This window comes from Sminthopsis crassicaudata, chromosome 3 (assembly GCF_048593235.1).
Source record: "Sminthopsis crassicaudata isolate SCR6 chromosome 3, ASM4859323v1, whole genome shotgun sequence".
Lineage (NCBI taxonomy): Eukaryota > Metazoa > Chordata > Mammalia > Dasyuromorphia > Dasyuridae > Sminthopsis > Sminthopsis crassicaudata.
In genome coordinates this window covers 219,066,109-219,086,530 of record NC_133619.1, presented here as the reverse complement: position 1 = coordinate 219,086,530, position 20,422 = coordinate 219,066,109, and the positions used below count along the sequence as shown (strand labels likewise).

The 20,422-nt window shown below is 34.7% G+C and overlaps 1 long non-coding RNA gene across 1 annotated transcript in view; it reads right to left on the bottom strand.

The window, feature by feature from the left end:
• Positions 1-5,760: 5,760 nt before the first annotated feature.
• LOC141561041 (uncharacterized) overlaps positions 5,761-20,422 on the bottom strand; it is a 38,698-nt gene continuing 24,036 nt past the window's right edge. The window contains exons 3-4 of the long non-coding RNA XR_012487945.1: positions 10,184-10,300; positions 5,761-6,625 (exon numbers count right to left, since the gene is read on the bottom strand). This is a non-coding gene — a long non-coding RNA (uncharacterized LOC141561041). The remainder of the gene's footprint in view (positions 6,626-10,183; positions 10,301-20,422) is intronic.

Sequence of the window (20,422 nt, the reverse complement as noted above, 5' to 3'; positions counted from 1 at the left end):
AATGGAAACTATCAATAGTCCTATGAAAGAATGTTCCATGTCCATGTTCCATAAGGAAAATGTGAATTTAAGATAACACTGAGTTTTATCTTATATCTAGCAGACTGGCAAAATAAGAAAAAGATAAAAATGGTCAATGTTGAAGGGGTGGTGGGAATACGAGAATTGTTATAAATGAGGTGTAGAATTAATCTGACTATTCTGGAAAACAATTTAGGATTATAGTAGAAAAGTCACTAAATTGTACATATTTGTGATGCATTGATACTATTCTTAGATTTATATTCTCATTTATGTCTATTTCCCCAAAAGAATGTAAGTTCCTTGAGAGGGATTATTAAATTTTTTCTTTGTATCATGACACCAATGACATCACAGAGTGATGTCTTAACTTGTTTATCAATTGAATTTTAGTGAGACCGAACTGCACAAAGTTGTTGGTCTCACCCTTCCTAAGTCATCCATGTCCAGCAGCAGGACTAAAGTCAAGATAACTTTGGCAAGAACCCAGGATGCAGTGAATTACTTTGTCTTCTTCAATGTCTGACCAAGCTCCAAGTACTCCACAGTACCTGCTTTAGCCCCATTGGGGATCAATGACAATGGGAAGGTTTCCATTAATACAAGAATATTTATAACAAAATTTTTTGTGGTAGCAAAGAATTGGAAACAAGTGGATGACCACTTGGGACATGGTTTAAAAAAACTGATCTATGAATGCAAAGGGAAAAAATATTACATCATAAATAACAAAAATGAAAATTTCAGTAAAACAGGAATCAATGATGTAATGTAAAGTAAAGTATACAGACCCAAAAAAATTTATGGAAGGACCACAATAGTGTAAAGGGAAAAAAATTTAAAAAGACATCAGAATTCAATCAGTAAAGTGAGTAATCATTATTTCAGAAAAAAGATGAACTAACTGTCCCTCATTTCAGCAATGAACTAGGGTGTGAAATTATACATATTCAGGCATGGCTGATGTTCTTAGGTAGATATCTTTGTTAGAAGGAAGCATTCTCCTGGGGAAGGTGATGTGAGTAAGAAGTGGTAATATTTTTTAAAAGAAGAATCAATAAAACATTTTTCAACTGCAGAAAGATGGTGCTAGAAAAAGTAGTGTTTCTGAGAATAACTGAACTCAAACATTTTCTGAAGAATAAGTTCTAGCCAGTTATATCATATTTATTGTATGCTCTTGTGTTTTAAACTAAAGAATACAAATTTCCAGCTCATATTTAGTTATAGTTAAATGGAAGAAGACATTTATGAAATAAAACTACAGCTTTACAGATTTGTTCTGTCCCCAATTTTCTTAGAAGCTGAAGTTAATTTAGTTCCCAGAAACACAAAATGCATCAAGTAGTGACGCCTGCCAGGAAGAGCCCAGCCAAGCCGCTCCCTCTATCTCCCTCTGCCCCCTTCCTGTCCTTCAATGACCTTTCCTTCTTAAATCAGTTTACAGTCATGTCCTTAAGAATGACCATGTTAAGGTCACAATCACACAGTTATTTTTAATGAAGATTTTATTTTACATAATTTTATTTCAACAGTTAAAAAAAAAAAAAAAAGCCCACTGACATCAGTATACACCCATTGATGGAACTTCCAGGAAGCCAATCAAACTACCTAGAGAAAACATAAACACAGTTCCACAGGGCATGGGTAGATGAAGATATGTGATAATTTATACTTTAAAACAGTTTCCTAGAACAGACAATCTTTTCCCCAGAATGTCTTCTCATTAAATGAGCATTAAGACCCTTAAATCACAAATAAACACACACACAAAAAAAATTGCTATAAAGACTATTCTCCACAAAATATCTTTTTTTTTTTTTTTTAAATGTATTGCTTCTGGTTATGCTAACAAAGTAAGGGAAGGCATAGAGAAAATAACAATCCCAACAACATATTTACTATACACCTATGTAATCTGCTACACTAAGGATAATATCAGAAAATAAAGCATGAGGTGCCCCTTCCATATGGACCTTAGAATCATAAATGACAAATTGTATATAAAGCTTTTCCTGATTTTTGCCATACTCTCCCAAAAATTAGCTTGTATGTATTTGACATATTTTGGCATATCCTCATATATGGAGGCATATCCTCATATATGGATGTGTTGTCTTCCCAATAGACAATGAATTGCTTGAAGAAAGGGATTGTTAAAATTTTTATCTTTGTATCTATAGTTCTTAGCCCATGTAGATGCTCAATAAATGCTTGCTGATTGATTAATACATAATACTTGACCTATGAGGAAAATGAAGCCCAAAGTGTTAAATAATTTGCTTGGGGTATTCAATTATAATAATAATAATTAACATTTACATAGTACTTATTATATGCCAGACATTCTGTTAAGGATTTTGTGAAAATCATTTATATGATAATGGTAGTAAAAACTATTACCTTATTTGATCCTTACAATAATCCTGGAAGATAAATACTATTATTATCCCCATTTTACAAATGAGGAAACTGAGGCATACAGAAGTTAAATGATTTTTTTTCAGGGTCATACAGCTACTGTCAGGTATTAGATTTGAATTTAGATTTTTCTGATTCCAGATCTAACATTCTATCTATTGTAATCTATTAAGTAAACAGAGCCAGAATGTGGATGTAGGGTTTTGGAATCCAAATCAAAATATCAGCATATAAAATAGACAATTATAATAAATTATTATTATTCCTATACAAATCAAATTGTGCAGATTTTTCAAAACACTTTCACATACTAACAATCATATTCATTTCAGAGAAGATATTACTCCCATTTAAAGATTGAAAAGATGGAAGCCAAGAGAAACTAAAGGTCTAACCCAGGATTATCTACCTATTATATAACAAAGTATTTCTATTGGAGGCAAACAGCTAAGCAATTTTTAATTATAGATGAGTGATATGACTGTAATGGTTGTATTTCTAAAATCTCATTTCTTTTTTTGTTTTTTGGGGGTGGGTTTTTTGCTTATTTCTTTTTTTATCCTCTCAGTAAATTCCTATGGCATAAATCTTTTTTTTTTCTTTTTGTTAATTGAAGTTTTTTTACTTTCAAAACATGTGTGAGGATAATTTTTTCAACATTGATCCTTGAAAATCCTTGTGTTTCAATTCTCCCACGCTTCCCTCCACCCTTTCCCCTAGATGGCATGTAACCCAATACATGTTAAACAAGGTAAAAATATATGTTAAATCCAATATAGGCATACATATTTATACAATTATCTTGCTGCACAAGAAAAATCAGATCAAAAAGTTTTTTAAAAAATGAGAAAGAAATAACATTCAAGGAAACCATAACAAAAAGAGTGTAAATGCTATATTGTAATCCACTCAGTTCCCAGTCTTCTCTCTGTGTGTAGATGGCTCTCATCATCATACAATCATTGGAACAGGCCTGAATCATTTCATTGTTGAAAAGAGCCACGTATAAAGAATAGTCAGGAATTATATGAGCAAAATTACAAAACACTTGCCACAAAAATAAAGTCAAATTTAAATAATTGGAAAGACATTCAATGCTCCTGGATAGGCCGAGCAAATATAATCAAGATGACAATACTCCCCAAACTAATCTATTTATTCAGTGCTATACCAATCAGACTCCCAAGAAACTATTTTAATGACCTAGAAAAAATAACAACAAAATTCATATGGAAGAATAAAAGGTCGAGAATTGCAAGGGAACTAATGAAAAAAAAGTCAGAGGAAGGTGGTCTAAGTGTACCTGATCTAAAGCTATATTATATAGCAGCAGTCACCAAAACCATTTGGTATTGGCTAAGAAATAGAACGGTAGATCAGTGGAACAGATTAGATAACAAAGGACAAAAAAGGGTACATCTATAGCAATCTAGTCTTTGACAAACTCAAAGATACCAACATTAAGGATAAAAATTCATTATTTGGAAAAAAAACTGTTGGGAAAACTGGAAATTAGTATGGCAGAAATTAGATATGGATCCACACTTAACACCATATACCAAGATAAGATCAAAATGGGTCCATGATTTAGACATAAAGAATGAGATCATAAATATATTAGAGGAACAGAGAATGGTCTACCTCTCAGACCTATGGAAGAGGAAGGAATTTATGACCAGAGGAGAACTAGAGATCATTATTGATCACAAAATAGAAGATTTTGATTACATCAAACTAAAAAGTTTCTGAACAAACAATACTAATGCAAACAAGATTAGAAGGGAAGTAACAAATTGGGAAAATATTTTTACAGTTAAAGGTTCTGATAAAGGTCTCATTTCCAAAATATACAGAGAACTAACCCTAATTTATAAGAAATCAAACCATTCTCCAATTGATAAATGGTCAAAGGATATGAACAGGCAATTCTCAGATGATGAAATTGAAATTATATCCACTCATATGAAAGAGTGTTCCAAATCACTACTGATCAGAGAAATGCAAATTAAGACAACTCTGAGATACCACTATACACCTATCAGATTGGTTAAGATGACAGGAACAAATAATGATGAATGTTGGAGGGGATGTGGGAAAACTGGGCCACTGATGCATTGTTGGTAGAGTTGTGAAAGAGTCCAACCATTCTAGAGAGCAATTTGGAACTATGCCCAAAAAGTTATCAAACTGTGCATACCCTTTGACCCAGCCGTACTACTACTGGGCTTATATCCCAAAGAAATACTAAAGAGCGGAAAGGGACCTGTGTGTACCAAAATGTTTGTGGCAGCTCTTTTTGTTGTAGCTAGAAACTGGAAGTTGAATGGATGCCCATCAATTGGAGAATGGTTGGGTAAATTATGGTATATGAAAGTTATGTAATACTATTGCTTTGTAAGAAATGACCAGCAGGAGGAATACAGAGAGGCTTGGAGAGACTTACATCAACTGATGCTGAGTGAAATGGAATAGAACCAGAAGATCGCTGTATACTTCAATGCTGTATGAAGATGCATTCTGATGGAAGTGGATAACTTCAACATAAAGAAGATCCAACTCACTTCCAGTTGATCAATGATGGACAGAAACAACTACACCCAGAGAAGGAACACTGGGAAGTGAATGTAAATTGTTAGCACTACTGTCTATCTACCCAGGTTACTTATACCTTCGGAATCTAATACTTAATGTGCAACAAGAAAATGCTATTTACACATATATATTGTATCTAGGTTTTATTGTAACACATGTAAAATGTATGGGATTGCCTGTCATCCGGGGGAGGGAATGGAGGGGGGGGGGATAATTTGGAAAAATGAATACAAGGGATAATATTATAAAAAAAAAATTACTCATGCATATATACTGTGAAAAAAAATTCTAAAAAAAAAAAAAAAGAGCCACGTATGACATAAATCTTAAAGAGAGAATAAAGATACTTCAGAAGTAGGAATATCTCAATAAAATTTTAAAATATTTTGTCTAATGTGATCTTAATGAGTCTTTCCAAATTCAAAGTAAAATAAAAAAGAGGATTTTACTTGAAACTGTTAATCTTCATTATATCTTGCTTTTCCTTTAAATTACATAATAAATTCAATATATAAATTTCAAAATTATATATTGTTTGGGACAAGAAGAACTACCCAAATTGACTACTCACAGATCACTCATAGAAAGAAGAATTATTTATTAAAATCTCGAGAAGCACCCCATCCTGGTCTATGAGCCAAATTTCACAGCAGGAGAGGGCCAGAGCCTTGAAAATGCTTATAGCTTTTATACATTTCAGACAAAGAATCTCCAAAATCCCACCCTCTATATGTTGTGATTGGTCACATAAGTCTACTGTACCCCTAATTGGTAGTAGACAAGGTGATTTACAGCTTCTTCGGCCATGTTGGACAATGGAATGTTGTTTAGGCCTTATCTAAAATCACATGATTCTGGAGAAGCCGAAAAACTGAGGCCTAGTAGGCTTGGTCTACTTTAGTAAACAGTCTCTGATCAATATGTGCTATAAGTTCTTCACCCTTTTCCCACACAGTCCCCCCTGTTATTCATAAATATATTTGTGTGTATATATATATATTTCTTCATGAAGAACTTACATGGCCAAATTCAATTAACATCTCTACACATTGCTTGTTTATCTCCTCATCATCACCAGTTTGTCCCCATTACCCCTAATGAATGCTGGTAGACACAATTAATCACTGACCCATCATTACAAACAATATTTAACTTGCTCCATCTGTTTCTATGCTTACCACAATCTATGATATCTACCCTCTCTGGTCGATGAGTAAAAGTCCATTCACACTTATTTTCTCCCATCCATAGCCCTGCACCTGTTTGATTTAGGCAGTACCCCAATAAGATACCCCAGATCAATACCACTATCAACATTTTACATGCACAATTCATCAGTTCCTTTTTAGTGTTTGTCTCAGCTTGTTCTCTGCATTCAGTTGGGAAGTCCACACCCTTGGAGTGTCCACCAGTCCTTTAATTCTGGTATGCTGAGTCCACCTTCTTTCCTGTGTAGCACTGCTGTATCTGAAGTCAACAGGATCTGGAACAGTCCTTTCCAGCTCAGGGTCAGCTTGTTCTCCTTCCATGTCCGAACCAGGACCCAGTCTCCAAGCTAGAACTTATGCACTGTGAATCCTAAGGGAAGAGTCTGAGAAATAAGTCCTTTTAGTTATAAAGTTTTCAGATGGTACACTAAAGACATGACATATTTCCTTAAAAACTAATCCTTGATTTCAAATATGGGATCCAAGGAAGAATTTTGAATCCCTTTTGGATAAGGGTGACCATACAATAACTCATAAGGTGATAATCCCACATCTCTTCAGGGGTTTTGTTCTAATTCTTAATAAGGCAAGGGGAAGGCACTTGGTCCAGGGCAATTGTGTCTCAGCCAATTCAGTCAGTTGCTGTTTAATTTCCTTATCCATCCTTTCCACTTTACCTGATGAGGGCAGATGCTATGAAGTGTGTAAGTCCCATAATATTTCTAGAGCTTGGGCCACAGATTGGAGGATCTCAGCTATGAAACAGGTGCCTTGGTCTAAATCTATCTGCTCCACCATCCCATACCCCAGAATGATATGCTCAAGGAGTACTTTTACAATTGCTGAGGCTGTTGCCCAGGCAAGGGAAATGGTCTCCACCCATAAGGTCAGATGGTCCACTACGACCAACAGTTATTTGAGACACCCCACTGATGGCAGCTTGGTAAAGTCCACCTGTATGCTTTGGAAAGGCCTGATACCAGGGGACCTTCCTCCTTTTTGGACTTGTCATTGGGCCGTCCTATTCATCCTCTGACAAACAGGACACCCACTGACCAGTTGCCTGCTATTGTGTATAAGCCAGTGCCACAAACCTAGTCAGCACCACATCACACAGGATTTTTGGACACCCCAATGACTGCCCTGATGTAAATGTTGGAGCACACATCTCATACCTGCTGTGGTCAGTACCTCTCTGCCGTCAAGGAAGAGCCAGTGCCCCTCTTTATCCTCCTGAGCGCCAAGGCTTTAGATTTCCTGCTTCTCTTCTGGGGTAAGGGAAGGTGGAGGCATTTGAGGCAGAAATGCCAGAATTAGCACCATCATCTCCTCTGTACTTACAGATTCCTCTTCTCCAGGCCACTTTGCCTCCTCATCTGCAAAGCAATTTCTCCTTATCTCAAATGAATCTCCTCTTTGGTGCCCCTGCACCTGAATCACTACAACGTTCTTAGGTAACATAAGGTTATCAAAATTTCAGTGACTAATGCCCTGTGTGCCAATCCCTTACCTTTACTGTTTCCATTCTTTCCCTCAAATAATTTATAGGATCTAATTTCTTTTTCCCTTCATTTATACAATGACCTAAATATTTTACCTCACATTTCACAAATTGCAAGTTGTCTTGAGAAATTCTCAGTCCCTGTGCTCCTAAATAATTTAACAAACTGATAGTGACTTGGACAAGGTCAGTCTTTTTTCTTCCTGTCACAAAAAGATCATCTACATTTTGTAAGACTTTTAACAATAAGAAATTTATCCCAGAATGTTCATACAATTCTTATATACCCAAATAGATGTTGCATAAATTGAATTATATCAATCATTTTGCTTTTTTTTTAATACCCAATAAACAGAAAAATCCCAAACTACATATTGTCCATAACAAAAACATTTTCAAAAGGACAAAGGCAAAAACTATTATCCTTGGAGTCCCTCTAAATAATTGGCATCAATACAGTTAATTAAAACTTCCTGTTTTCACATAAAAGAATCTGAAAAGTTCTTAAAAACATCAAACTTTTTTTTTAAATAGCCCTTTCAGACTATATATCACATTTCTGATCATATTTTTTAGACACAAAAATCATTATGTATCTAAGGAAACAAATGTTCAATCAATTAACATCTTGTAAGAGCAGCTTGACCCTTTATCAGTTTGCTTTCTTCAACCAAAAACAGCTGCAGCTTCCCACTGCTGCTTTCCCCCTGCAAAAACACATCCTGTCTCACAGTCATCTCTCCGTGACTCCCCTTTCCAACCAGTTCCTTCTTTTTCCCACTGATTTCTTCTTGAAATCATTTGCTCCCACTAATCAATCCTTCTTAAATCACCTTCATTCTCCTGTCCTCTCTGTCTCTCTCCTCCCAATGCTTACTTACTTAAACCTTTTCCAACATACTTTAAAACCAATAACTCCCAAACCAATAACTCTTCTGACTAGATGCTCCATTTAAACTATTAATTACTTTTGTAAATCAATATCTTTTGTCCCTTTTCTTTAAATCCTTTTTTAAGCTTTAAACTTCAAGATTTATAATATAAGTAAATAACTAATAACTCTATAAAACTCACATGTCCAGTAAACATAATCCATAATGTTAACAAATTACTCAATGTTTCAGAAGCAAACCAAATAGTTTTTTTTTTTTTTTTTTTCTTCCTTCTGCCTGAGTGCTTCAAAACCACTAGCAGAAACTTCTTTTTCCCAGGTGGCATTAAGCAGATTAGCAGACTTTGAAAATCTACTTTTCTGGGAAAACTTCCCCATCAGTTTAAAATAGTCAAGTTTTGTTGTTGTTGTTCTTTTACTTACAAATTGGTACAACAGGTTAAAAAGTTTAAAATCACAAAAATTTTATACCAAGCATAGTTGCAAGATGAAAATAACCAATTGCCAAATTTCTTAACCATTGTTCTTAAAACTCTTAATCAAATGTTGCAGACAATTACCCAGTTTACCCTTCTTAAATTTTCTGTTCTCTAATCCCATTAAAGCAAACTTGCTAATAATGATTTTTCTTTATTTTTAGAAGTATGCCTAGTTTTCCCACAGCTCCAACAGGTCAGAGAGCCCCCATGTTCAGCTATTTACCTCCCTTACTCTATTTTTATTCCTTCTTTGCAATATCTGCAACTTCTTATTTCCAATCTTAACACACATGCCAATTTAAAATTATTTTAAAATTAACCAGTACTTTAGTTTGTGAAATTTCCTAAAATTTACCTAGATATTCCATTCAAACTTCTTTTCTTTAGTAAGCCAGGAAAGAGTTAAGCACCAATTATTGTTTTACCTAGAATATATATATATATATATATATATATATATATATTTTTTTTTTTTTTTTTTTTTTTTTTTTTTTTTGGCAAGATTCCCGGAAGCCGGAGTTCTAATAACAGGGCCCCTTGTTTATAGGAGTGATAACCACTGTTCTATTTTCTCAAAACTTTCCAAACTTTATTTTCCCTCTTCTCTCCCTCCTCCTGCAAAGCCAGAGGCAGGGGAAGAGAAAAAGAAAAAATATTTTTCAAAATTCTTTTCTTTCTACCTGAGGCACTCTGAAAGAATTACTACTTTGAATGAATTCCAATTCCCACAATTCAGCCTGATATTTTTCTAAGCCTGTAACACAGAGGCTGAATTCTTATCTCTTATGAGCTTGCTAACTTTTGACACAGAACAAAAAATGCAAAGCAGACAAACATACACATACAGACAGACACAGAGTTCTACTTTTCTTGAATTCCCTAATGTCCTGACATAAATCCATGGACTGCTATTTTCCCATAGTACCAGTGTAGGTCACCCTCACACCAACAGTCACCCGAGAGCACTCTCAGAAGCCCTTTCCTTGGAGTCTGAGCAGTCCTCCACTTCTTTTAGAGAGCTTGTCTCTCCCTCCGCCAATAGACTCCCCAAGTTCTGACTCGAGCTTACCTCTAGAGCTACGCATAAATCTTCTAGACTATGCCGGCGGTCAGGACTTGTCCATTGCCCTCTTTCTTCAATCTTCAGTTCTGCTTTCCACTGAGTATCTCCACCTCAGGTCGTTATCTAAGAGGGGAGGGAGGCTGCTCACCCAGAGCCAAAGACCATGGAGAAAACTCTCTGTAGGCACCCATCCCTGTTCAGGGTGCACACAGCCATCTCCCCCAAAGATTCCATCCCAGACGAGCCCCCAACTCTTTAGGACAAGAAGACCTACCCAAATTGACTACTCAGAGATCACTCATAGAAAGATGAATTATTTATTAGAATCTCAAGAAGCAGACCCCATTCTGGTCTGTGAGCCAAATTTCACAGCAGGATAGGGCCAGAGCCTTGAAAATGCTTATAGCTTTTATACATTTCAGACAAAGAATCTCCAAAATCCTACCCTCTTTATGTTGTGATTGGTCACATAAGTCTACTGTACCCCTAATTGGTAGTAGACAAGGTGATTTACAGCTTCTTCGGCCATGTTGGACAATGGAATGTTGTTTAGGCCTTATCTAAAATCACATGATTCTGGAGAAGCCGAAACTGAGGCCCAGTAGGCTTGGTCTACTTTAGTAAACAGTCTCTGATCAATATGTGCTATAAGTTCTTCACCCTTTTCCCACACATATATATGTTTCCTCCTGGCCTTCCTTCTGTTCTCTTCTGTACATTGAAAAAAATTCAGTAGCTCCTTTTTCTTTTCTTTTTTATTTTTTGGGAACCTATTGTTCCTATTGTTAAGGGAAGGGAGGAGGAAGGGAGGAAAGAAGGAAGTGAGGGAGAGAGAAAGTAAGGAAGGGAGAAAGGGAAGGAGGAAGGGAGGAAAGAAGGAGGAAGGGAGGAAAGAAGAAGGCAGGGAGAAAAGAAGGAAGGGAGGGAGGGAGGAAAGAAGGAAGGAAAGAAGAAAGGGAGGGAGGGGGAAGGGAGGAAAGAAAGAAAGGAGGGAGAGGAGAAAGGAAAGATGGGAAGGAGGAAAGAAGGAAGGGAGGGAGGAAAGAAGGGAGGGAAGAAGGGAATATTAAAAGGATGGAAAGAGGTATAGAGGGGTTCTCCAGTGGTCCTGATCTATATCTGGCTACTGAACCCAGATAGCATTGGCGGGAAAAGTGAATCAGATGACCTTGCATAGCCCTGCCTCACTTAAATTCAATTCAGTCCATATCATGGTATCATCTCCCTGATGTCATTGTCCTTTTCAAGAACAAAGGATAAATTATAGCCAATAATATTTCATTACATTTATATATCATAATATGTCCAATCATTCCCCACTTGAGAAGCACTCCTTTAGTTTCAAGTTTACTATTATGACAAAAATTATTGCAATAAGCATTTTTGTACATGTGGGTATTTTCTCTCTTTGTTAAATTTTTTTGTGTTAGCAATCCAATAGTAGTATCATTGGGTCAAATGTTATGTACATTAGGGGCAGCTAGGTGGCCCAGTGGATAGAGCACCAGCCTGATGTCAGGAGGATCTGAGTTCAAATCTGGTCTCAAGCACTAAACACTTCCTAGCTGTGTGACCCTGGGCAAGCCCTTACAATTCATTAGTGTATCTATTTTCTCATAACCCTTCCAACAATGATCATATTCCATTTTTGTCATCTTTGTCAATCTAATGGGTTTGAGGTATTTGAGGCAGAACCTTAAAGTTCCTTTAACTCACATTTGATTCATTATTAATGATTTAAGGAGTTTTTTTCATACAATTATTGTTGCCTTGATTTTTTTCCTTTGAGAATTGCCTATGCAGAGCCTTATATTATACCACCTATCTTTTGGAGAATAGCTTTTGTTTTTATAAATTTAAATCAGTTCCGTGTGTATGTGTGTGTGTGTATGTGTGTGTGTGTGTGTGTGTGTGTGTGTGTGTGTGTATTATAAAAATTTGCTGGAAAAAAATTTTTAAACTGAAGGAATTCTTTATGAAGACAGAATGTTAAGTAGTAGTAACGTTTGCACAACACATTTAATTTTATCTATAACATTGAACAATTTTTAAAATTTTTATTTCATTTTTCAATTTATAAGCCCATGCAAGAGGTTTTGAGACATGGGTTGTATTTCTGTACATATGGGTCCTTTGCTTCTTTCTTTGACAGCTTTAATATGCCCTAGAGAGGAATCATTACATCAAAAGATATGCAATAGTTAGTGTCTTTTGAGACTTAGTTTCAAATGATGCAAAAATTAGTTCCTCTAATTTTAACCACATTAGTTGTGTTTGTGTAAAACCTTTTTAATTCTATGGAATCAAAATTGTCCTTTTATTATTCTATGTATAGAATACTGGGCCTGGAATCAGGAAGACAGATTCAAATATGAACCTTAATGACACTGGACAAGTCATTTAGTTTCTGTTTCCCTCAGTTTAATTAATTATAAGATGGGAATAATAGTATCACCTACTCTACAGGGTTATTGTGAAGCTTAAACAGGACAATATTTGCAAAGCACTTAGCACACTGATTGCCACAGAGTAGACATTTTTAAAATGTCTATTTTCTTTCTCCTCCCCTTCCACTGTTTATCATAAAGTCTTTTCCCATCCATAATTGTGAAATCTATTTACTTTTATGAACCTCTCATTTGTTTATTTTTATACCTATCAAATATTCAATTGGAACTTATCTTTATATATGGTGAGAGGTGCTGGTCTATAGATAATTCCTGCTAGACTTTTACAGTTTTCCCAACAATTTTGTCAAACAGTAAATCTTTATTCCAGTAGCTGAGATGTTTGGGTTTATCAAACTCTACACTCGGTTTCTCTGTGTTAGATATCTAATTTATTCCATTGATATGCCAATCTTTTTTTAAACCAGCACCACATAGTTTTGAGTATTATTATTTTGTAGTATAGTTTAAGATCTGGTACTGCTCAATGTCCTTCTTTCCCAATTTTTTAAAATATTATTTCCCCTAAGATTGGTGACCTTGTCCCTCCACATTAATTTCATTCTTACTTTCTTCTAACTTTATAGAGTAATCCTTTGGAATCTAATTGATATGGTACTGAATACGTAAATTAATTTAGTTCTGACATTTTCATCTGTACTTATAGTCATACAGTTCTTGAGTATGTTTAGGTAAATGGGCCACCAAATATTTTATACATACTATATTTTATACATACTCTCTTTCTGCTAGGTGTTGTTGGTAACATACAGAAATGCTTACGATTTATGTGAGTTTATTTTATATTCTGTGACTTTGCTAAAGTTGTTGCTTCAATTAATTTTAGTTAATGCTTTTGAGTTCTGTGAAGACTGAGTTCACTCCTTGATGACCTCAGGATCAGCCAGAGACAGGATCAGCAAAAGTCCGTGGTCTTTAGGAAGAGAAATAAAGGAGATGGAGGAAACTCCACCAACCTCCCTTCTCATTCTCCTCCAAAGTGACCCTGGATTGTTTTACTCCACCCCCTAATCTCTCCTAGGATTATCTGTATTATCTTGATCAAAAGATCAAGCCAGCACAGAATAGTGAGAAAGGCCATTTTCCAAGCATATGCTAATAGGGTATTGTCCAAATGGTAATTAGCCTTAAGTGCTTGGTTGTCTGATTCCAGTGCACCTATTCAGAGTTTCAGCCCTTTACAAGTTCTATAGGTAGACTTTCAATATCATCTTTTAAAATGATAGTTTTCATTTCCTCTTTGCCTATTCTTATTTCCTTGAATTCTTTTTTCTCATGTTGATGGAGTTGCATTTCTGGAAAGGCTAATCAATAAGGCTACTCCCATTCACATTGGGGTAGTCTGGGCTCCATATTAGCCAAACTGGATATACTCAGAAGACAAGTCTGGGTTACATGTCTAATAGTGGTTTTGGATTTAGATAAACACTATTTACCAACTGCAAAAAGGTCCGTTTATTCCTATGCTTTCTAACAGAAGTAGGAATTAGATTTTGTCAAAAGCTTTTTACAGGAGGAGGGGAGAAAGAGACAGATAAACAAAGACTTCTTTTGGATTTGGAACTGGGAGTATGCTCTATAGGAAGTGAATGAAACTATGAATCTAATCTTCCCTCCCCAGAGACTGAGATGATACAAGAGGAAAGAGTGATTGTTCCTTTCATGTGTGAAATAAGTTTATATATTTGTGATTATATCTTTTGAAGACAGAGACAGAGACAGAGAGATGGAGAGAAGTACTTTTTAAGTGATGCACTATATTTATCTTTGAGAATATTAGCAAATAAAACAATCCCTATCCTCAAGAATCTTATTTTCTAAGGGAAGAAATCATATAAAGTGGGAACTAGAAAAGGGGACGAGGAAGGGTATCTAAACAGCAGGCAGGAGGAGGAAGAGATTAAAGACAGCATCCCATTGTGAATGAGGTGAAATATAATTCAGATCCTTGTTAAAATAGTGGTCCCAAAAGGGAATCAATAAACACAGGATCTCAGAGGATATCAATATCACAGGCAGAAGGCAGAGAAAATTGGAAATATCATAAGGATTTTATTATTTTTGTTAATAATATGCATTATTAACATATTGTTACTAACATGTTATAATATTCCTTATATTAACCAACTCTGAATTCCTGATATAAATTCAACCTGGTCACAGTATAAAATCTTTTCAATAGGGTGTGTTATAGCTTCCTTACTAATGTCTTATTTAATATTAATATCATTAAGGATTTTGTTCATTGGATTTTTTTTCTGCTTTGTCTCACTTTGGAATAAGTATCAAGATCAATGAAGAAAATTAATGTTATGCTGTGTAATTTAATAATTAATGTTACACAGTAATCCATTCTTTCCCCCATTTTGGTCAGAACCTCTTTTCTTTGTGTTTAAAAACTGGAAAAAAGTTATTATCCCTTAAAACATATTTTGATTATGTTTTCTCTACATTGGCTTTAAGTGCAAACAATTCAGAAAGTCAAACACAAATGTTTGAAAATGTTTCCACTTCCACTATAAAAACTTTATATAAGAAATGTTAAGAATTAGAAAACGCAACTCTCTTGAATTGGAAATTACAGAATATTAACTCTCTCCATATTCTAAAAAGCTGAAGAGAAAGAAAATAGAAAAGAAAAGGTACTAAGTACAATTTTAATTTGGAAAATTGCTTTATGTTATTCTCATGAAAGACATTTTGTTATTTGAATAGATCTGGCGTTTTTATTAGTTGTTAACCAAGGCTGAGAGAACTCAGAACCCAACCCCCTTTCCCCACCCCACTTCCTGTACCTTAACAGGAGTCTAAGCCACTACAAACCTCCCGGTTTGAAAGGCTGTGTTTTAAAGTTTTGTTTTATTTGTAATTACGAAGAATATCTTAATGGATTTTTGAGCTCTCACAAATTTCAGCATATATTGGGACTGGGAATGAGCAGTATGTGTCTCTCCTTCTCAGAGAGTGGGAGAAATACAAAATGCTTTCATGTCCTAGGTAATATTAGATTTGTAATAAATCAAACAATAATTCAATAGAGATTAGTTGTTAAAGGCACCAGAGTTGAAAGGAACCATACAATTATACAACTTAGGAAATAGTTTAGTAATCCATTGATACTTTGACTAACAACTTTTTGTATTAAAGGAGAAATTCAGCTCTATAAACTGGGATATTATTGAAATATAAGGAATTTAGAACTTGAACAGGAAAAAGAAAGTTTTTGAAAAGAGAAGATGAAGAAGAAGAAAAGTTGAAGGAGGATTTGGTTTTAATTGTAATAAGCAGGGGGAAAGTGAATTCAAAGCTGCCTTCTATGGCTACCACTCTATCACTCACCTTCTCAGCAAGTAAGAAGAGTGTGGACAAGAACATGGTCAGATTCTTGGGTGATTTGAAAATAGATAGAGAAAAGCTATAGGAAGCTGAGAGTGAATTGACAACAATGAATTCTAAATCCTGAAGCTCTGCCAGAATTTTTTTTTTTTGAGTTTTTAAATATTACCATTAGTAATTATAAAATCCTTTTTTAATTTAGTTGAAATATGTCCTGAAACTAAATCAGAATTGTGGTAGATCAGAACTCACCACAAGATTGCCTTTTAAAATCTTTTAATTGGTAAACAGCATTAAAAAAAAAAAAAAGTGAGATGATACCATTTGTATAATTAGTTCCAGATGTGTTTGACTTTATTCTGGTTTCATTTTAAGGGGGAATGTGACTTTGTAGTAGGAGAATGGTGATAAATCAGAATCTACTGTTTGGCATTCAGACAAAATGTTGGGAAAATGCATGGACCAGGAAAGTCCCAGTTATATTCCAATTTCAGGAAATTTGATAGCTGTGTGATTTTAAAGCAAGTTGCATTACCTCAGTTTGCTCATTTGTAATGTGGATAAACATAGCACTTAATAGTACTCTGTCTGATAATTCATGATATTAGAAATATTGTTACAAAAATGAACTTTTTTGATTTTTTTGGATTATAGATTTAATTGTTAAAAGATTGATGTAAACATGTCTGAAAACTTTTTTTATTTCGAAGCATAATAGAAATGGTGATAATTTTATGAGATTTTGGTATAGCAAGGATCTCTTAAAATGTTTCCGTCTGTGAAAAGCAGAGTAATAAAATCTTACTAGCTCTTCAAACAGTCTAAAGTACCGTAATTTAATTTTACAAAAAGATTCAATCCATATCTGTTAGGTTCACTAAGTGCTAACGAGATAATGAGATCTTAGGTTCTTACTAAGTGCTAAGTTGATACTTTTTTGTTGTTGGTTTGTGTGTGTGTGTGGGGGGGGGGGGATGATGTTAAGCTTTAAACCAGCTTTTGCACTCTTCTCTTTCACCATCATCAAGAAGTTTCCTCTTCACTTTCTGCCATCTAAGTGGTATTGATGGGTCAGACCCTGGAGACTATTCAAAATTGCATATAATAACTAGGGAAAGTGGAACAATAATTTTTTATCTTTTGACAAGACCTTGCAAAAATCTCTTTCCTGTATCCTTACCTGATTGACATCCTAGCTCCTTAATTGTCTTTTGTGAAAAACCACATCCAGATTCCCCATTTGGCCTTAATTGTCCTTTGGGAAAGCTGCATCCTGACTCTTTACCTGATGACATTCTGACCTCTCACCTCCCTCTAGCGATCAGGAAAAGACTACATCCTGACTACTTATCTCTTTCCTATACTTGACAGCCTTGCTCCTCCACATAGGCTGTTATCTTGCTGAGTGAAGCCCCAAATTCCACTATATAAGCTCTCCCAGTTTTCTAATATTTTACTATATTCTCTTAGAGTTCATAGACTGCATTAAAAAAGTCTTTTTGTGATTATAAGAGAATCTCCTTGAATTCTTTCTAATCAATTACAGGTCATGTTTCTCATATACTTCAGAATCATCTGCATGTCTAAGATTGTTGATATTTCTCCTGGCAACCTTAATTCCAACTTTTGATTTATGTAACTTGGCATTTAGTATGATGTACTCTGCACATGAGCTAAATAAATAAGGTTATAATATACAGCTTTGTCATACTCTTTTTCCAATCTTAAACCAATCATTTCCATGTTCAGTTCTAACTGTTGCTCCTTTTTATTTTATTTTTTTAGGTTATACAAGCACAAGCATTTTTTTTACATATTTCCAGATGAGTCACATTGACAGAGAAAAATCAGAACAAAAGGGAAAAACCACAAGAAAAAATAAGTAAAATTAGTATGCTTCGATCTGCATTCAGTCTCCATAGTTCTCTCTCTTCAGAGATAACCTTTTCCATCCAAAGTTTATTGGAATTGCTTTGGATCATTGAATTGCTGTGAAGAGCCAAATCTATCATAACTGATCATCATCCAATGTTGTTGTTGCTATCTACAATGTTAGTTTAGTTTGCTTGCTTCACTAGGGATAGGTTCAAGTACATCTTTCCAGACTTTTCTAAAACCAGCCTGTTCATCATTTCTTATAGAACAATAATATTCCATTATTTTAATATACTATAACTTATTCACCATTCCCCCATTAATGGACATCCATTCATTTTTCAATTCTTTGCCACCCCAAAAAAAGGCTATTACAAATATTTTTGCACATGTGAGTCCTTTTCCCTCGTTCATGATCCTTTTTGGATGGAGACCCAATCGAGGTACTGCTGGATCAAAGAGTATGCACAATTTTATAGAGTTTCTAACTGTTGTTTCTTGACCCACATAGATTCTTTAGGAAACAAATAAGTACTCCCATCTCTTTGAGGATTTGCTTTTTGTCATATTAACTTTTTTTATATTTTGTTATATTTGTTTTGCTATGTTAACTCTGTGTTCTGTGAAAATTCTCAAGGACTTAAGCCTGAAGAGGAAGGACCAAACACTGCCAGCTTCAGACCAAATTTCTTAGAATCTTCACCCTAGGCCAAAAAATCATAATACTTTACTGGTCTTCCACCTGGAATACTAAAATGAGAAATTTTAACAGCAATGGATTATAATATTTAGCCCAACAGACTTTGTACTAATTTAATCATAGCAATTGTGAATCTAACCTGGTAGAACCTTATTATGTATTTCCAAGTGCATGCTTTACACCATGAAACTTAGGGGGGAAAGTGTTCTCACTTATTAACTGTTAGATTATAAACTCAGCTGTTAAAGAGTTTCTAAAAGCTGTTATTTCATTAAGTATATTTTATTTTTTTAAGGTTATAATAATGGTTTCAAAATTTTCTTTGATATAAGAATAAATGATAAATATGATTTAATCAATAATAAATTATTAATTAATTAAGATAAAATGCTTAAGTCTTGCTATTTGGACTTGGTTATAAATTTAGATCAGCTCAGCTAGTGAAATGATATGCTTAAACTACAAAGCTGCACCAGTCAGAGGTAGAAAAATTAGTTTTATACCCAGAAAAATGGGAAAGTTTACAAATCAGCTTACATTAAGAAAATAAGTTCCACCTAAATTTACTTAGTTGTAATAGTCATATCTTAAATTGGTAAACAAAAACTCTCATGTCCTATAACCATCACCTAAACTTAAAAAGCGTCCTACAACACCAATATTGGCTTTACTGGCTTTCATTAAGCGTTTCATTTTGCTATTCATCCTTCATTTTCAAAGAGAATCAATGACATCACAGTTTGGGGGCAAAATGGTGGATGATGGGTAATATCTTGACTTTTGAGTAAATTAGATTTAAGTGAGGAGAGTTGCACAAAGTTGTCAACCTCTGTCTTCCAGAGTGATTGAAGTGCAATGACAGGACAAAAAGCAAGTCAACTGGCAGGGGCTTGGGAGGCAGTGGATGAATAATCTTGTAATTTGTGATAAAGCACAGATAAGCCATCTTTAGCTGTCTTCATGTCCCCTGGAATAAAATATTATCATCTAACCAGTCTTCTGGGAACAGGGGAGGGGGAAATCTTCACATACTTAGGTAGATATCCTCTAATTCCCTGATGAGCTTGAAGACTATTGATTATCCTTAATCTGATTAAGTCTAATTTGGAGACAGGTTTACCAAGGTATGGCCACGATTACAGATACTTGGAACCACCAGAGAGATCTGAGTGAACAGCTCTGCAAGCCCTCACATCAGAGGTACTAATCCTCTCTGAACACTTCATATGCCTTAAGTTTTTCATTTTAAGAATAAAGGGGAAGGGCTGATCTCAGGTGTTTTAACCTAGCTTCTTCACTGATTTCTTTCTTTTTTTTTTTTAATGAAGTAATAGAACCACATTTGTATTGACATTCTTTTTTTTTTTTTTTTGATACAATAAATGTATTTTTTAAATTAAAGCTTTTTATTTACAGAGTATATGTATGGGTAATTTTTTTTCCAACATTGACTCTTGCATAAGCTTTTGTTGCAAATTTTCCCCTTCTTTCCCCTACCCCCTTCCTTATCTGGCATATAGTCCAGTAGATGTTAAAATGTTGAAAAACATGTTAGATCCAATATGTGTATACATATTTATAGTTATCTGATTGGGCAAGAAAAATCAGATCAATAAGGAAGAAAAAGAAAAATAGAAAAAAAATGTAAGCAAACAATAGAGTGAGAATCCTATGTTGTGTTCCACACTCTGTTCCTATGGTTTTCTCTCTGGGTACAAATGGCTCTCTTGGTCACTGCACAAGTTCTCCACCTATTTCACCCTCCTCTGTCTGGAATGCCTGCTGCAAGGCTTCCCTCATATCTTGTGAAACTCCAAAATATGGTTACTAAGAAAATGAGATCCTCTCTTGCATTACTTACACTCT